Below are 18,752 nucleotides of genomic sequence, written 5' to 3'. Positions count from 1 at the left end.
TGGGAAGGTGAAAGCCCTGGGGGGCCTTTAGGAGGCTCGCAGGCCAATTCGTCAACCTCCAAGCTGCTGCTGTGGTTATGGGGCAGGAGGGGGCACGTCGCGGCTTTGGGATGATGCTGAGGTGTCTCAGGAAATCAAGGTCAGCGGACCCAGGAATCCTGGCGTGTTTATCTCCACACCCTGCCCTCGGCAGTCATGGAATCGTCCTGACAGCCACCCTGCCCGACCCGCCCTGCACTCGTGTTTTGCTTGGGTTTGTTGTGTCCTGTCTCATCCCAACCCTGTGGTTTTCCAGTGCCTCCTCCCTGCCCTCGTTCCACCAGGTCCCTCTGGCCCTGCGGGGGCCTGCTGCCCGGAGCCAGAATAAATCCCGGGAGTTGGAAAAGAGGAAAGTTGAAAGGCAGTGGCTCCAGAGAGGCTCTGTCTACACCCCGCCCCACCCCACCTGCATCTCAGCTGCACGCCACAGCCGGCTCGGGCCCCACCCTGGCCCCAGCTGCCCAGACTCCTCGAGTTTCTTTAGGTTGGCAGCAGAGGAGCTGGCCGCCGCCACCCCGGAGGACGTCCTGTTCTTCGCCGGCCTCGGACGGCAGCCCTGTGACCACAGAGACGGGGCAGTTGACGTCCCCCTTTCCCCCGGCCGCCCGGGCGTGGGTATCTGGGCTGCACCGCCTGGGAAGCAGGACCCTCGCCCCAGGGCGTGGTCTGTGGTTGCCTAGGATACGAGTTCAACTTTCCTCGCATCCAGGGAGGATAAAGGGCTGAGAGGTCCCAGCTCCCCGATTTCATAGCCGCGGCTCTGGTGCCGTCGATGCGCGGCTCTAACCACCCAGCGCACGATATGGCATCACCATTAAGTCAACAAATGGTTATCACAGCTGAGACTCCAACAGGCGCCTTGTTGGCAACTGGTCTTCATTCTTCTCTGCAGTGGTATTTTAGCTATTTCCTTCTTTCTTTCTGTCTGTCTGTCTTTGTTTCTTTCCTTCCTTCTTCCTCCCTCTTCCCTTCTTTCTTTCTTTTTCTTCTTTCTCTCTCTCTTTCACTCTTTTGTCTTTCTTTCCTTCTTCCTTATTTCCTTCTCCCTTTTTCTCTATTCTTTTTCTTCCTTTCCTTCTTTCTTTCCTTCTCTCTCTTTAGCCCTAATATCCCTGTTCCTCAAACCACTTAGGTAAAGAGAGTTCTGGAAAGTCTTTGGTCACTTATTCTAGTGTCCTTCAGTGACCACGGGGCCAGGGTGGTGCCCGAGCCAGCAGTGGCATGTAGCTGAGACACAGGTGGGGCAGGGTGTAGACAGAGCCTCTCCGGAGCCGCTGCCTTTCAACCTTCCACTTTTCCAACTCCTGGGATTTATTCTGGCTCCAGGTCGCGGGTCCCTGCGGGGCCAGAGGGACTCGGTGTAACAGGGCGGGGAAGAGTTCCATCCAAATTCTAACTTAAATCGTGTCAGCAACTAAAATACGTAGGCCTGTTTTCTTTCAAAAACGTGAACGTCTGTGCTCAAACATCCCCAGTTGGGTTTCTGTGTGTGTCATTGTGCATTGACGTGGGTGCTTTGGAGACAAGCCCGAAGTTTCAGGAAAGGTGATGACGACACTCGAACGCAGGAGGCGAAGCCTGGATCTAAGAGGCTCCCACACACGCAGTGTTGTTGGGCTCATGAAATAATGGTGATTTATTGCACGATCCCCCTAGGCCGGGCCTGTGCTGAGCAAGTTGATACATAGTATGTGCTCCTCCCAACAGCCCTCTGAAATAAATATTGTTACCTCCATGCTCCAATCAACGCCTGCAGGGTCAGTGACCTTCGCAGGGTCTCGCAGCCACTCCCAGCCCGTCCTGGTCCCGGCGGGGCTGTGGACTCTGAGGCCTGGGCTCTAACCGCGGGGGCCCTGGGCCTCTGGACCTGCTTCCCTTGTTCCTAGACTCACCCACTAGTGACAAATTGCTCTTCTCCTGTGGCTTCAGTCTCCTAACTTTGCAATGGCATCACCGTCAACCATTCACGAAGGGCCTCAGTGGACGGTCCCTGGCGCTGCGCTAAGGGCAGAGAATGGGAAGGGCAGCTACGTGGCCCCGGGGCTGTTAAGGAGATTCATGTATGGCGTGGTGGCTAGTGATCGCTTACTGCACAGCTGGCACACAGTTTGAACCCAACAGACAAGGGCTGGCTCGCAGCGATGGCCCCATGCGGCCTCCTGGCAGCGCCCAGGCCACCAAGCTTCTCCTCTGCGGGGACTCTGCCCCACCGTGCCCCGCCGCACCGCCGGCCCACAAGGCCTGGCTCCTGCCCACGTCCGTATCCTCCAGGGTCAAGCAAGCGCTGAGGGCACAGGAGAGGCTCCGAAACGTGGCTTGGTCGATGCCCCAAATGCTCTCCTCCTGCTGCACCTGGCACCTGGCACTCAAGCTCTGCATCCCCAACCAAGGGTAGGGTGGTTAATCTCAGGTGTCGGCCTGGCTGGGCTAAGGGATGCCCGGTGGGCGTGGTTTCTGAGCGTGGCTGTGAGGGCGCTTCTGGGACAGGGGAGCGTTTGAGTCGGTGGGTTAAGGAAAGGTGACCATCACTCAGGCGGGTGGACACCTTCCAGTCCATCAAGGGCCCGTATGAACAGAAAGTCGGAGGAAGGGGAGACTGCCCGCTCATCTGAGGCGTCCATCACCTCCTGCCCAGACATCAACCCCCACTCCCGGTTCCCAGGCCTTCGGACCTGGACCGAGTCTCACCACCAGCTCTCCCGGGCCCCGGGCCTGCGGATGGCGCACGGCGGGGCTTAGGCTCCCCGACCAGCTGAGCCAATGCCCACCTAACTCTGCAAGTCTGGATGTAACTCTTGGTTCTGTTTCTCTAAAACCCCTGCGCGGTGCCGCCGGGCCCCAGTCCTGGCCCTCTTCCCAAAGCAAATAGAAACTGTCCACCCCCAGGTACAGAGTGAAACAATTCCCTTGGAATAACTGCCTTTTTTTTTTCCCCCAGTCATTTTTGTCCTGAGAGATTTCAAGGGCTTTTAAGGACCCTTGAAGTTTGAAGAGACTTCTGCCAAGTCAGCAGTGGGGGGAAATTTCTGGTCCTCCGCGGTCCGTGCGAGAACGCCAGGCCTCTTTGGGGGGATGGGCAGGTGGCGTCTTCCCTGAACTTAGCGCAGGGCGGAGAGCCTGGCCCGGTCCCGAGGTCCTGGGGGAGGGCGATGAGCTCATGTCTGCAGAGGCCCCCAGCCCCTTGCAAGGCGATCCCGCTGTAATTTCTTGGAAAAGCCTTCCCCTTCCCGCGGTTTCTGCTAACACCAGCTCAGTTTTCCTCGTCTGGCCAGCAGCCTGCCTGCTCTTGCCAGATTTCCAACCGCCGCCCTCTCCTCCCCAGGTTCTCCCCTCCAGGCAGGTGCCAACTGATCTGAGGAGCCTGAGTTTAAAATCGTGTGGTCTACACCAGCTACTGAATCCTCCCGATAACTTGTCCAAAGGGTGTTTGGGGGTGGGGAGGCGTGTTTCGGTTTGTGTCATTTCTAGGCACCCCCTCCCTCTGGGTACAGGAGTCTGGGGAGCAGGTTTTCTGGGCAGGACATGCCCGTCTGTGGCAAGGGCAGTCACTCACGCTTGGGGGACACTGTGCCAGCCCTCAGTTTGTGTGTGATGCATCCCCCCAGCCCGTGGGCTCCTTCTCTGTGCCCAGGGTGCACGTGGGTCTCCCCATCAACAGCCACAGCCGGGACCCCGGATCTGGGTTCTGGTTCCACTTCCCCTGTTGGTTCTCTTGCAGAGGGACGGAAAACCCCTCTCCTTCTCGCGTTCTGATCCTCGTCTGCGGGGTGGCCGTCGCCGTCCAGCATCCACAGTTTCCCGTGGGAACGTGAGATGCTTCAGCAGAGACAGTGCCTGCAGCAGTTTACAGGGAGATGCCGTGTGCGCCATGCATGTGAGGCGGGGTTCAGGGGCCTTGGGGAGGGCGTCCAGGGAGACCCTAGAGCTGACTTCTCTATGGTGCAGGATGGAGCAGGCGGCCAGGAAAGGTGGGGCTGGCAGGTGAGTTGGGGCAGGTGGGCAAGGCCCTGAACACCATGCCAAGGAGACTGGGCTTTGCCCTGAGGACTCAGGGTTCTCAGCGGGTGTGGGTGGAGCCTGGCAGGACCAGAGGTAAAAGGTTCTTCCAACTCATCCATGGGGTGCCAAGGCCGGGGCCGCTCAGACAGACGTAGTGGGTAGAAGGCCCAGTGGAACCTGGTGACTCGGAGCCCCGTAGGAGCCTTGCAATCTCGGGACAGCAGAGGTTTTCTGAGCGTGGCGAGCAGGCGTGCGTCACACCATCAGGGCCCCCCACTGGGCGGTCACTCTGCACAGTGACCTCCCCTCCTCACCCAGAGGCGGGACGTGAGGCCATGGAGGGAGACGCCAGGCTCTGAAGGCAGGGGAGGCTCTGGCAGGCCGTCCTTCCACGCCGGGAGGCAGGACAGGGTAGTGATGATAAGTACGGTTCCCAGGCCGTACACCTCAATTTCCACCACGTCACGTCCACGCTATCTCACGGAAGCCGGTAAGCAGACTGCGGGCTCCCGAGGCCAGCGCCCAGGCTGGAATCCCAGCTCCACCGCTAACAGGTGTGTGAGCTCGTGCGTGGGCCTTCATGCCTCTGGGCAACCTCTCCCTGTGAGCAAACTAGGGATGCTGGTGTTGTCTACCCCGGAGCCGTGGCCTGCGGATGTAACGGCGAAACGCCTGTGTACACGGGGGCTGCACCTGACCTATTTATTAGAAGGCTTCCATCAAGTGAGCTGCTATGGGGACTGCTTCTCTAGTATTTTGCTCTGAAACCACCTGGGCAGATGGACTGATAATGAGTCTTTTGAGCGTCTTGGAGGTAGCAGCGACAATTCTCCCCGTGTTCCTGGTGAGGACGTGGAACCTTAGGAGGTTAGAGAGCATCACACTGGCTGCCCAGGGACAAAGCTCAGTTGGGAGGTCGGCCCCACATCTCCCAGCCTGGCAGGGAGGAAGGACTCGCCAGCCTGAGCCGCACAGAGCGTCTAGTTCAGGGCCACAAAAAACGTGCGGGACGAGGACGAGGCCTCTGGGGTCAGGATTAAAGGCGGCGCCGCGGAGGCAGGACCCCACCGGCCCCATCAGACCACGCCGGCCAGCACGGCTCCTCGGTGGTGGGAGGCACAGGCCCCTCCCGATCCAAGCAAGCAAGACACCTGGGGGGTGGGGAGAGCACGCCCTGCGGATTCATGGGTCGCAGCTGCGCGCCCCCAGCCAGGCGGGGCTCAGGCTCCAGCTGCGTGCGGTTTAGACGCCTGGCCGAGCTGTCGTCGCTCAGAACGCCTGCCCAAGCCGGCGCTCAGACCGGGCCTCTCTCCAGCCCGACGTCTGGACCAGGCCGCCTGTCCCTCTGCAGGAGGCGCGTGGAGCAGAGCAGGTGCTCACTAAACACTAAACGGGAGCCGGCGCGTGCCCAGTGCGGCGGGAGGGGGGGTTGCGGGGGCGAGGGGCGCGGGGCTTCCTGCCGAGGGGCCGGTCTGCACGCTCCAGCGCGGGGCTGAGAGCAGGGGGTCTGCTGGGCAGGGGGGTAGGTCTCAGGGACACAGCGGCCGCCGCAGGTGGATCACCCCCCCTCCCGCCCCCCCCCACCCCTACCCCCAGTTGACCCTCGGGCTGCAGCGTCTGGACGCAGAGCCTGCGAGCCCCCGCGCAGCGCCCGGCCTCCGGGAAGAGGGGCACGAAGAAGCCAGGTGGCAACCGGGCTGGAGGCGGAGGGAAGGGTGGCAGCGCACAGGCGGGCGAGGCCGAGGGAGCATGTGGCCGGAGTTAGCAGGAAAGCCGCCCGCCAGACGCTGAGGCTGGGCCGGGGGTGGGGTGGGGGTGGGGGGGCCGGGATTGGGGGGGAGCAGGTCTGATGCCACCCGGTCCCTCCAGACGCCCACATCCTCCCCGGAGTGCCCCTCCCCCGCAGCAGAGCCCTTTCTCCACCAGCCGCCCTCAGCCCACACGAGGCGCCCTGTCACTTCGCTGTTTTATGTGGCTTGGAAGGGAATCCGGTCCTGGGGTTTTGAGGCCAAGATACATTTTTTAAAACATTCCCCCTCCTTTCCTCTTTTGTGAGCTTGTTATGACTGGTTTGGGAGCCTGGCTTATGGAGCAGGGGAGAGAGTGCCGCTGGGGGGGGGGGGGAGGGGGCTGATAAGGGGAGGCAACCCCAGGGGGGTCTGGGGACCCCTGCCCCGCCGAGGTCAGAGGTTAGGCTGGGCTCCCGGCAGTACCTGGAGCAGCCCACCCTCAGGGGGACAGGGTAGGAGGAGGGCAGCGAGGTCACCCTGCCTGGAGCGGGGTTGGGCTTAGGAGGGGGTGGACTAGGTGGGAAGGCAAAGGAGGCAGCCCTCAGGTGCCCGCACTTGGCTTCTGTGGTTTAGGTGGTTGTCACATGCTGGTGCAGTGGAAGGAGAGAACCTGGGTTCTGGCCTCTAAGGTTCCCCCCCCTCCCCGGGAGGAGAGGCACCCTCGGCCAGCTCCCCCAGGCAGGCTTGGGGGGCTGAGGGGTGCCACTTGGGCCCTGCCACCAGCATTCCACGGTTCCACAGTGACCGCAGCCCTGGAGAAGCCAAGGACACAGCCCCAGACTAAACAAGAGACGAGAAAGCCTGGCTCTGAAAAATGGCTATTTTTACATCCCCCTTCCCCAAATTCCAAGGTGCTGAGATACAATTTAAAACAAGAAGAAACCAAAAAAAAAAAAAAAAAAAAAAACCCACCCACTAATGAAAATTACTTGTTCTTTCAACATTTCTATGGCACTCTTTCACCTGGCGGCTGGTTGAAAGAATGCTGATTTCGGGAGTTCCCGTCGTGGCTCAGTGCTAACGAACCCAACTGGGATCAATGAGGATGCGGGTTCGATCCCTGGTCTTGCTCAGTGGGTTAAGGATCCCGTGTTGCCGTGAGCTGTGGTGTAGGTCGCAGACACGACTCAGATCCCGCATAGCTGTGGCTGCAGCCTAGGCGGGCAGCTGTAGCTCTGATTTGACCCCTAGCCTGGAAACTTCCGTATGCGATGGGTGTGGCCCTAAAAAGCAAATAAATAAAAGAATGCTGATTTTGGGGGGGGGGGCAGATGTACAAAATCAATTCCAGGAACAGGTCTAGAGCACTGTAGTTTTAATCAGTGCTCAGCTGACTCTTCTGCCCCACTTCTGCTCCTGGGGGAACTGCTGCCAGCCTAGGGCCACATGCTGGAGACACGGGATGTTGGAATTCCCAGTGTCCTGGAGACACTTCCCACAAAAGCAACAGGTCAGCGCCCCTCATCACAGGGGGTTCCAAGAAAAGTCAGTGGGAACCCTTGTTGGAGGATCAGGGGGTGTTTCTGCTCCCCCAGAACCAGCAGTTCCTCCAGGCCTCAGAGACTTGGGGGCAGAAGGGTCTGGTTTCCAGGTGTGGAGCTGCCTGCATCCAGTCCCCTTGGTCTGAGATGCCTCCCCTTTCTCAGCAGAAGTCGAAGTTCACCAGGGACACTGCAGACAGGCTGGTGGCCCATTGAAAGGCCTCTTTCTCACAGTGAGCAAGCAAGAACCAGAGAGGGAAAGTGACTGGCACCAAGTCACCCAGCCAAGGTCACGGCAGAGCAGAAACAGGAAACTGGCCATGTGTGCAGCTATTTTTTGGCCCAGCCATATTTCCTGCAGAATTAAAATTCAGAGCAGAAGTGACCTCAGATCTTTACAGTCTGCTCTGAGTATTTCAGTGAGGAGGCTGAGGCCGGGGAGGTGACACTCCTGCCCCAGAGCCACACAGCTCAGTGGCGACAGGGGCGGTGGCAGCCCAGGTCCACCTCCCTGATCAGGGTTTTCCTGTAACTGTGTTGCCTTCGGTGTCCTGTGTTACAGGGGTCACTGAGGTTAGCAGGAGAGAGGGGCCTTCTAGAGAAACACCCAGCTCTGGCCCAGGCTTCGCACAGCTCAGCAGACCAGGCCAGGCCTGGGCGGACAGCTGATAATACTGGGCTGGAGGCTGGACCATTGGTGCCCCCTTGTGGCCAAACACCAAAATGGCAGGCTGGCCACCCTTCCCGGAAGCTTTGCCCTGCGGGGCCCTTTTCACCCCCAGGGAAGCGAAGGGGCCTGTGTGTAGGGAGACTCTTGCAGTGGCCAAGCACCATTTTGGGATGAAGTTTTAGCCTCGTCCGTGAGAGTTGCAGACATGCAGATGTTACCCTCCTGGGTTCTTGGCCTCCACTGCATCAGCGGGAGTGAAAAGTTTCCCTTGCTGACTTGCTGGGTGGGGGGACAAGCGAATTCCTTATTTGGGGTAAGGGGAGGGGAGGGTCTGGGGGTCGGGCTGGAGGGTTGGCTTAGGTGGTCTTCCCCACCCCTTTGGTGGTATTTTTGTGCAGGGAGCATGTGCAGTTCCCTTCTTTTGCTCTGGCCTCTTCAGGAGTGGCAGTTGGGTTTTTAGTTTTTTTGTATCTTCTTGTCCATAATTTGCCCCAACTGTGCAAGCACGCAGTTATATTTAGTGCCTTATAGTTTGTTTTGTTGCTGGAGGAGTCGGTTTGTGGTTTGTCCGGGTGTAAGCACTGCAGCCTGGGCCCCAGGCTCCAGGTCCCGGCCTGTTGCATGGAGGAACCCAAGCTTCAAGGAGGTGACTGCTGCGGTTACAACGCCACCTCAGGGACCTCCCTGGTTCTGGCTTCAGCCATTACTGAGCTCAGACCCCACTTGCCTTCAGCGTCCTGCCCCGCCCCGCCCACCCTCTGGTGACAAACCCTCAGCTGTCGCCTCATCAGGCTGAGACACACAGGCTGGCTTTTCTCCAGGCACAGAAGGTGCAGTGCTCGGCCCGTGATGCTTCTAAGGGCCAGCGAAAACGTTTCAACTTGAAGTTCTTCTAAAATCTGAAGGAAAAAGTGAATATAATAATGATGAATATAGGAGTCCCTGCTGCTGTGAAGAATCTGACCAGGGTGGCTCGGGTTGCTTTGGGGGTTCAGGTTGATCTCTGGCACAGTGCAGTGGGTTAAAGGGTCTGGTATTGCTGCAGCATAAGTCACAACTGTGACTCCAATTCAGTCCCTGGCCTGGGAACTTCCATATGTCTGGGGTGTGGCCATTAAAACTAATAATGATGACGACGAATATATAATAATCCAGCCTGGATTATATTCATCTTTGTACCAACACAGTCATGAAATACAATGTTTGTGTTGGGTTTTTTTTTTTTTTTTTTTTTTGAGGAAGGAGACTGTGAACAGAGGAGTCCCTCAAGCCAGTGACGGTCCCAGGGCAGCCAGGAGGCCCCGTGCCTCCAGAGAGCACTGACTAAGGGAAAAGGCGCCTTTCCTGACAAGGAACGCGGAATGGACTGGCTTGGCTGTTCTGAGACGTGCAGACACCTTGAATAAATGATCTGATCACTCAGAACCTTTTGTCTGAAAAGCAAAGAACTCAATCCCCAGGACCGTTCCCATGACACACAGTAGCAGCTCAAGAAACAGGAGCTCAGGAGTTCCCGTTGTGGCCCAGTGGTTAACAAATCCGACTAGTATCCGTGAGGACTCAGGTTCAATCCCTGGCCTCGCTCAGTGGGTTGGGGATCCAGCATTGCCGTGAGATGTGTAGGTCGCAGACGTGGCTTGGATCCCGTGTTGCTGTGGCTGTGGTGTAGGCTGGCGGCTACAGCTCTGATTCGACCCCTAGCCTGGGAACCTCCATATGCCACAGGTGCAGCCTTAAAATGACAAAAGACAAAAAAAGAGGAATGGGAGCTTAATAATAATAATGTTACAGGCTGGGCGTCCATGGCCCCCAATCCTTATGTTGCCACATTAACCCCCACCGTGAGGGTGTTGCCAAAATCTCGGCTGCCTCTGAGCACCGGTGCCGAATAGAAACACAGAGACAGAGTTGGAGGAGACAGAAAAAGTAGCTTTAATTTCCAGGCAAAGAGGGGACACCGCAGGCTAGTATCTCAAGGACTGTGCTGCCCTTGGGATGGTGAGGCGTCTTGGTGATGATGGTTCAGGGAGCGGGGCGTGGTCAGCTCGTGGGCGCTTCCTGATTGGCTGGTGGTGAGGTCATTGGGCATCAGCATCATCCGCCTTCGGGTTCCCACCACTCCGGGGTCTCCATGCTTGCGGGTGGCACACAGTTGACTTCTTCCACCTGGTGGGGCTTCAGCACCTGAAACACAGCCCCAAGGACACGGCTCAGCATAGTCTCCATAATCCTTGAAGAAGCACGCACTAAAGGTCCTTGATTTGTTGAATGGCTGAGCGATCATATCCTGTCTTGCTTGCCTTCCTTTTTCTCTGCATTTTGTTACTTCTCTGATTAAATTGATTCTTTGACTAAAGTTTTTCTGTAGTTAAAAAGGCAGGCGGAGGTCATGAGCCCCCCCCCCCCCCCGAGGATTTGCAGGGCCCTGCTCGGTTACAGGGCAGTGGAGGTGGGGCCTCTGGGGTTAGAGAGGACACACGGGTCATGGATTTGTTTTCTCTTTGGAAGGAGGAGACCAGAGCTGCCTCCCTGGGCCCCGCGAGGCCCCGTGGAGAAGGTGGCCCTCAGCAGGCGGGGCCGTGGGCTCTCCCCAGGCCAGAGCCACACACCTGGGTCTGGGAGGTGCGGCCCCCAGAACAGTGAGAGGTGACCGTGTGAGCCCCCAGCCTGCTGCTCTGTTGTGACAGCCGGAGGCGACCAAGCTCAGCAGCCTCCACCCTCATTCTTTGCAGGACTGACCGCCGAGTGGGAGGAAGACAGGCTTGCATCCCAAGGACAGTGTGAGGGCCTGTGGGTAAGAGCATCACTCGCATCTCAGAGTTGTACCAAGAGGGGACAGACGCCCTCCAGAGGTGGCCGGTCCCTGCCTCGGGTAGGCAGTCAGAGGTGAGTCTGGTGGGCAGGCTGGGCCGGTCCACCACCCTGGGAGGTATGGGGGAGGGCAGGACCAGCCTTAGGGGGCGTCACAGAGCGTCACAGAGGGTCTGCTCCGTGCTGCCCTGGGCTGGTTCCCAATGTGGAAGCCGCCACACTTTTATCTCCCGGTTTTGCTGACTTTCTGGCTGGAGGACTGGGCGCTGCAGCCTCTCTCGCCCTCCAGACACTGCCGACAGGTCTGAGGTGGCCCGGGTGCCATGTCACCCCGATCGCTGCTGGGTCAAAGGTCAGAAACGCCAACGCAGTGGGTCTTGGGGCAGCTGTGGGAGCAGAACTGGGGTGGACCAGCATCTGGGCCAGGAGGTTCTAGAAGTCTGTATGGAGGGCTCCTTCCCTTGTGTTGTGCACAGGCTGGAGGCGGGGGGCATGGTCACTTACCGCCCCCACTGCCGCCCCCACCTCCATCTCGAGGTGCAGCTCAAGTTCAAACCCCAGATGTCAAACACGCGCAAAGCCAGCCCCTCCCGGCTGGGTGTGCGATCTCAGACCCCTTGGTGTCCCCACCCAGCTTCGCCTACAGTCCTGCTGCTTGAGGCTCAGTGTCCACCTGGCAATGTCTGTAAAAACCTGCTGGGATGTTCTGGCTCCTTCCTCTGTGCAGAGTGGACGCAGGGGCCAGATGTAATTGGAAAGACCTGTGGGAGCCAGCAGACCTCCCTCCCCCGGCGGTGGGTACCCAGGGCCAGACACGATTCCGAAAAACCCCGGTTCTCCTGCCCCTCGTTCAGCAAGCACCCTGCGCCAGGCGGGTGCTGGGATTACAGGCGGCGACACCCAGGGCCTGGCTCCAGCCTCGGGGCGGCTGCAGTGCGAGGGTCTCCAAGAGCACATTAAGACGTCACTTGACTCGGGGGGCGAGTGGATCTCAGAAGTAAAAGCAGAGGTGCTTTGGGTCGGATTGTCAGCCTCCCCCATGGAAACAAACCCAGAAAGGGAATGAGTCTTGGGTCCAGGAAAAATGGATACAGCTTTCACAAAGGCCCTGCATGAGCGGAGCCCTGAAAGGATTTTTGGTCTTAGCTCCAGCGCCGTCTGCACAGTCTGCATCCTTTTCACTGGGAGCGAGGGGCGGAGGGAAGGCCGGGGAGCCCCGTCGCCCACCCAGGCTGCTCTGTGCCAGCACTCCCGCCGCCCCTCTCCTCCTCCTCCCTCCTTCGGTCCCCGCCTGCAGGTGTCTTCTCAGGACGGGGTTGTTAAGACTGGGGGGTGGGGGGTGTTAACAAGGGTTGGAAGGTTTGAGTGATTTTTTGCAAAGTTAGATGGCGAAGGTTGTCCTCTCCTGCAGTGATCTCACAAGGGAGGGGAGTTAGAGACGTTGGACCAGAAACAAGAGAACGGCGGGGTCTGTGTTGAGTGATTGGCTGGAGACTTAAGTTCAGTGCAAACCAAAAGCCCATCTTTGAAATCGTGGTTGGTTCTGTTGAGTCTCCGGTGGATGCGGTCGGGGTTCTGCCAGCCTTGGACTCCGTTTTGCTCCCATACGGGGCAGCGACCCCGCCCCGCGGCATCCCCACCACCCTGAGCAGAGCCCCCGGGTTTGCCTCGGGTGGGCGGCTGCCTTGCTTTGGGTCTTCTTCCTCTGTGGCCAGGCAGAGCCCCCCTCGCAGAATGGCCTCGCCATCACAGGCAGTCAGGTAAATCGATGAAGTGTTGCTAGAACGTCAAGGGACATGTTGTAGGCTGGCCTGGGCGCTTGTCGTATTTGTTTCCGTGAAACAGGGTGTCCACATAAGACAGTCCCCCGTCTCGGGTCACTGTTTCCTTGTTATTAGAGGTGTCATTTGGTTTAGCGAGTCTCCGCCATTGGGCCACCTGCTTGGAGCCGCGCGGAGCGGATGCGGGGCTGCCTTCCAGGTGTGACTTCTGGGCTCCAGGTGTGGGCTTTGATGTCTTCCAGCCCTGCAGGTAAGAGGGCTTGATCGGTGCCGTAGTGGTTGGACACTGGGCCCTTCCGTCTGTTCTGAGCGCTTTGGCCGGTCTTCTCTTGGGGGAGGCCCCCGAAAATGGTGGGCGGGCTTGGAAATCCCGACAAGCAGGACCTGGTGCCCCCCACCCCCATTTCCCACCCGAGCTCTCTCTTCCTCTCCCCTCCTCTGAGCCTCCAGCTTCTCCCTGTGCTGCGCTTACCCCATTTTCAGTTGGCCTTTAAATAGAACTAAATCCTATTTTTGCTGAATCCGCTCTGCAGCTTTTTTTAAAGAAGCAGGGGATCCCTCGGACTCCCCGAAAGAAGAAGGACAAAAACCAAACGATTAGACGCTTTGAAGGTAGCCTCTGAGAGATTTTTGTCACCCCTACGGCTCAATTAATTCCAGTTTTTCAAATCACCCATGCGTGTTCTGCACGGCGTAGGTTCCCAGAGGCTCATAAGCAAAATCCCGTGCTCCCTGCGTGGCCCAGTCTGGCCCTTTGCACAAGTCCCCTCCAGGTCTGTGCAACGATAAGTGCCGGAAAGGCCTGCAGTGAACGCTTTACACAGGGAAAACCACGGCATCAAACTTCCCGTTTGTTTCCGTGTTTGGGAGAAAAGAACAGAACAGAAGAGAAGCCGCCTCGGGGCGTCTTTAGCAAGTTCCCGCTCGCCCTGGAAAAGCGTGGCCGCACAATCCAAGCCCTTACACAGCTTTGGAAACTAGCCGGCACCACAGATGTAAAAACGAATGCGGTCGTACTTATTAACCCAGGACTCGCGAAACGGTCACCGTCACCTCCCCTTCCCTCCCAGAGCAGAGTTGCGGCTTCCTTCCTGTTTGGGGCTCGGGCGTCTCTCCCAACCCGTTTCCAGATGCACTTCCTCCCTCTGCTCCCTGCGAACTGGGCTCTGGTCCTTCAGGGCCAGAATTTGTGTGGATGTTTGTCTGGGGTGTTAGCTTTTGCGCTTAGGGTGTTTTTGGCTTCCTCGGTGCCCAGCAGAGAACCTGCAATAGAATAACTGGTGAAAAAAGGATGGATGGAAGGAGGGGGGGGGGGAGTGGACTAAGGGCTGAGAGAAGGTTCCTGTTTCTTGTCTTATCCAGTGTCTGATCCAAAGCAGAAGGAGTGGCAGGATTCAGTCAACACCAAGAAGCAATGGAGTTTTCTCCACTGATCGGGCAGGAAGCAGGAGCTAAACTGCTTTACACCAGCTCCGACTTCCGTGGCCCGTTCTCGTCTCTGAGGTCTGTGGTTCACGAGAACTGCCTTCCTGGAGACCAGCTGCTGGGGGGTAAAATTCCATCTGAAGAAGGAAATGCCTGTAGCAGAAACTCATCAGGACTCTCCTCCCTTTATTCGTGGTTTGGAGACATCAGGCTTTTAGGAGGCGCTCTGTTTAGTCGGGACCAACTTAAGACATGTTTGCATTCAAACTGCCAGAGATCGCAGGACTTTGACGCCTACCTAACGGGTTTAGCTGTCAGCTCCATGTGGTACCCACACTGAGAAAAGAGAAAAAGCAAAGCCGCCAGGCTCTGGAAGTCTTTACGCACCAGGCTGCCCAAGGAACGTGGGATGGCACAGCTGCTCACAGTGTGAGCTGGTGGGCTTTGTGATGGGAGCCAGGCTTAGGCTCGTTTTCCTGAATAAGGAAACTCCAACACTTAACGTGAAGGGTGCTGCCCCTGGAAAGAAAGTGTGAGCAGTGGTTCCGACAAAGCAACCCAGGGAGGAAGCGGGTAGCAGAGTCATCCTTCAAGTCCCAGAGGACTTGTTAAAAATTAAACTTGGGCGTATTAAAAGCTATAAGAGTTTATTTCAGGAAATCCATTCAAACCAGGCAGCATTCAGTCTGGCAGGTAGAAAGGTGGTCTGAGGAGTTCCCACTATGGCAAGGTGGCTTGAGAATTCAACTGCAGCAGCTCGGGTCGCTGCGGAGGTTCAGGTTTGATCCCTGGCCTGGGGTAGTGGGTTAAAGGATTGGGTGTGGCTGCAGCTGCCACTCAAATTCAATCATTGGCCCCAAGAACTTCCATATGCAGTGAGTCCAGCAGAAAAATGGAAGGAAGGAAGCAAGGAAAAGTCCAAAACGATGTCCCAAATGAGAGACGTTTATGGGCGACAGGAAGCCGGGTCCAGAAAGTTATTCTAGACAAAATGTAGGTTGGTAATTGCAAGGTCACTTTCCTTTAGGGAGTGTGGGGTCTGTCAGGCAGGTTGCATAACTGGTGCTCATCGGCTGCTTCCACGTGGGGAGTGCTTCCGCAGTAATGAAGTCTGTTTGGTGACACGGGGCTTAGCTTAAGTGACTATAATGGGGGCCTGTGGTCTTGCTTTGAACAAATTCCAGCCTTGTACAGACTCATCTAGACGCATCCGCAGGTCACCCCGTGTAGCATCTCTGTGCAGGGCTGCTGGGGCAGGGGGAGACTCTGCCTCCTTCGCTGGAGACAGGGACACGGAGGGAGGGTGAGCAGGAGAGGGAGACACTGCTGGGAGACCTGTTCCCTCCCCGAGCCTCCCAGTATCCCCACCTGCAGAGGGCACGCGGCACCCAGGCTCTGCGGCTGCGTCTTCCTGCTGTGAGGTGCTACCTCGGTTTAGAGGAACAAGCTTTGATCTCCAGGAAGGCTTGGAAGCTGAAAGGGTACCGTTTAAAAAAAAAAAAAATTAAGCTATAGTTGATTTACAGTGTTCCGTCAATTTCTGCTGTACAGCAAAGTGACCCAGTGTGTGTGTGTGTGTGTGTGTTCTTGTTTTCATATTATCTTCCATTGCGTTCTATCGCAGGTGATTGGACACAGTTCCCTGTGCTGTACAGCAGGACCTCACTGCTTATCCACTCTAAGTGTAACAGTTTGCACCTACTAACCCCAAACTCCCAGTCCATCCCTCTCTTCCCCCTCAGCAACCACAACTCTGTTCTCCACGTCTGTGAGTCTGTTTCTGTTTTGTGTATGGGATCATTTGTGCCATTTTTTAGATCCCACATGTAAGTGATACCATATGGTATTTGTCTTTCTCTTTCTGAGTTACTCCACTTAGTATGAGAGTCTCTAGCTGCATCCATGTTGCTGCAAATGGCATCATTTTGGGTTTTTTATGGCTGAGTAGTGTTCCATCGTGTGTATGTACCGCGTCCTTAGCCCTTCGTCTGTCAGTGGACATTTAGGTTGCTTCCACGTCTTACCTATTGTGAATCGTGCTGCAATGAACATTGGGGTGCAGTATCTTTTTGAATTACAGTTTTCTCTGGATGGATGCCCAGGAGTGGGAATGCTGGGTCAATGGAAGTTCTATGTTTAGTTTTCTGAGGGAAACTGTTTTCCACAGTGGTTGCACTAACTTACTTTCTGCCAACAGCCTAGAAAGGTTCTGAGAGGGAGTCTTAAACAGAACCCACTTTACAATGGTCATGCAGATCTCTCTTTTTTTAAAAGACAGTTCTGCCCTTTGTCGCTCTTCTGCATTAAACTTCGGTTAAGGGGAGTTCCTGTCCTGGCTCAGCGGTGGTGAACCTGACTAGTATCCATGAAAACGTGGGTGGATCTCTGGCCTCACTGAGTGGCTTAAGGATCTGGTGTTGCCACGAGCTGTGATGTAGGTCACAGATACGGCTCAGCTCCAGCGTTGCTGTGGCTGTGGCGTAGGCTGGCAGCGGTAGCTCCGATTAGACCCCTAGCCTGGGAACTTCCATATGCCATGGGCGCGGCCCTAAAAAAAGACAAAAACAAAAAAACTGGTTATGAATAAAAATACTGAAACACATGGAGAATAAGACCCCTGTGTTACTACTTTTATGTCGACCTATGTGTTACCACATGTTAATTACATGCATGTTGATATCATGTTCTGTTCACCACCCAACATGAACAGTAGCATTCCATCATATTTGCCGCAATCTTTTTTAAACATCAGAGAGCTGAAGTTCCCTTTGTTCTTAGCCCCAAGTCCCATGTCCCTTCCTCACCCAGAGGTAACCATCGGGGGGCCCTGGCATGTGGGTCCTGCAATGTTATGTGTTCACTACACACACGGGTATCTTTAGACGTCTAGGCCGCTTTGTATTTCAGTTTATACAAAGGGATTCATACTACGTGTCAGTTAGGTTGGCAACATTCTTTCATCTGCCATTGTAGTTTTTAGATCTCTGAGTGTTAAAACGTGTGACTAATTGATCTTATCACGGAGTCTGAGCCTTATATGACTACACGAGTATATCCCGCATCTCCTCCCCTGCTGATGGGGTCTTTGTTACACACCTTGCAAAACACCAAATACCCGTCTCCTTATGACACTCTCAGGGTTTCTTGAAGGTGCACTTGCAAAAGTAGAATCACTGGGCGGGGGGATCAGGTGAAGGTGGTCCAAAGGCACAAACTTCCAGGTACAGGATAAAGAAGTTCTAGGCATGTAACGTGCAGCGTGATAGAGATGACACTGCAGAGAGTTGTTGAGTAAGTCCTAAGAATTCTCATCACAAGGAAAAAAAAATTCTCTTTAGTGTTGTGTCTGTGTGAGATGATGGATGTTCACTCAACCTCCCGTGGTAGATGCTGCGATGTGTGTTGCACACTTTATACACTGCTCTGTGTCAGCTATGTGTCAACAAAACTAGAAGGAAAAAAATACCCCCCAGGAGTTCCCGTCGTGGCTCAGTGGTTAACAAATCCGACTAGGAACCATGAGGTTGCAGGTTCGGTCCCTGGCCTTGCTCAGTGGGTTAAGGATCTGGCGTTGCCCTGAGCTGTGGTGTAGGTTGCAGACACGGCTCGGATCCCACGTTGCTGTGGCTGTGGTGTAGGCCGGCGGCTACAGCTCCGATTTGACCCCTGGCCTGGGAACCTCCATATGCCGCAGGAGCGGCCCTAGAAAAGGCAAAAAAAAAGAAAAAGAAAAAGAAAATCCCAAAAAAGAGAAATGCTGAGCACATGTGGTAGTAAGCTTTCCAGAATACACACACCAATTTTTGCCCCCACTGAGTCTGAGTTCCCATTTACCCATGTGATTCAGTAAGAAATGGCCAGACCTTTCAGTTTTCATCAAGATGACAGAATATTACGGTACCATTCTGTTGAATCACGTATTCTCTCGTTTGCCTTTCTGCCATCGTCACGGACCGTCCTTGCCTGTCAGGGGATATTTGAGGTTTCCTCTTTTGTACTTTTCTTGCTCATAGTCTTTGCCTGTTTTTTTAAATTGGGTCATGAAGCTTTTTCTGAATGATTTACAAAAGATCCTTACATAGTTTGATCACCAATCATTTGTTACCTATGTTGCAAACGTCTTCTCCAAATCTGTCAGCGGCAAATTGACTTTATTTATTTATTTATTTATTTATTTATTGCTTTTTAGGGCCACACCCACGACATATGGAAGTTCCCAGGCTAGGGGTCCAATTGGAGCTAAGGCTGCCAGCCTACACCACAGCCACAGCAATACCGGATCCAAGCCACGTCTGCGACCTACACCAGTTCATGGCAATGCTGGATCCTTAACCCACTGAGCGGGGCCAGGGATCAAACCTGCATCCTCATGGATACTAGTCAGGCCTGTTGCTGCTGAGCCACAACTGCACGATGGGTTTTAAACTGTGAACTGGAAGGTCATCTGAACGCACGACTCCTGAGATGGGTGGACCTACCCCAAAGTCAGAAGAAAACCGTTTACACGCCTGTAAGATCCACAGACAGCAGCAACACCAGGGAACAGTCACGGCCATGTAGCTTTTTCATTGGAGGAGCACTGGGTAGTTTTCCAGGCATCTTCTAATCACCTCATCTTGGCCTCGCAAAAACGCCCGAGGCTGGCGGGGCCCCGTTTTCTCATCTGTAGGATTCAGTGGTTGATCACCAATATATTTTCAGTGACCACCGTCTGACTGCTGACCCCTCTTCTGCAGCTGGAAAGACCCCAGCACAG

General features: G+C 55.7%; 1 protein-coding gene across 8 annotated transcripts in view; it reads left to right on the top strand.

Moving 5' to 3' along the window:
* LOC106505208 (uncharacterized) overlaps positions 1–18,752 on the top strand; it is a 97,719-nt gene that overhangs the window by 51,109 nt on the left and 27,858 nt on the right. For 4 of the 8 annotated variants that reach the window (XR_014818140.1, XR_001299386.3, XR_014818143.1 and 1 more), the window contains exon 4: positions 10,712–10,865. The exons of the other annotated variants lie outside the window; for them this stretch is intronic. The gene's annotated coding sequence lies outside the window, so the exon portion shown is untranslated. The remainder of the gene's footprint in view (positions 1–10,711; positions 10,866–18,752) is intronic. 8 annotated transcript variants of the gene reach the window in all.

Source organism: Sus scrofa, chromosome 10 (genome assembly GCF_054392235.1).
Source record: "Sus scrofa isolate SSC_HxYL_T2T_F1_AM1 chromosome 10, Sscrofa_HxYL_maternal_Yorkshire_Landrace_v2.0, whole genome shotgun sequence".
In the NCBI taxonomy this organism is placed as follows: domain Eukaryota; kingdom Metazoa; phylum Chordata; class Mammalia; order Artiodactyla; family Suidae; genus Sus; species Sus scrofa.
Note: the sequence above shows the minus strand (reverse complement) of the source record. Positions and strands in the feature narration are given on the sequence as shown.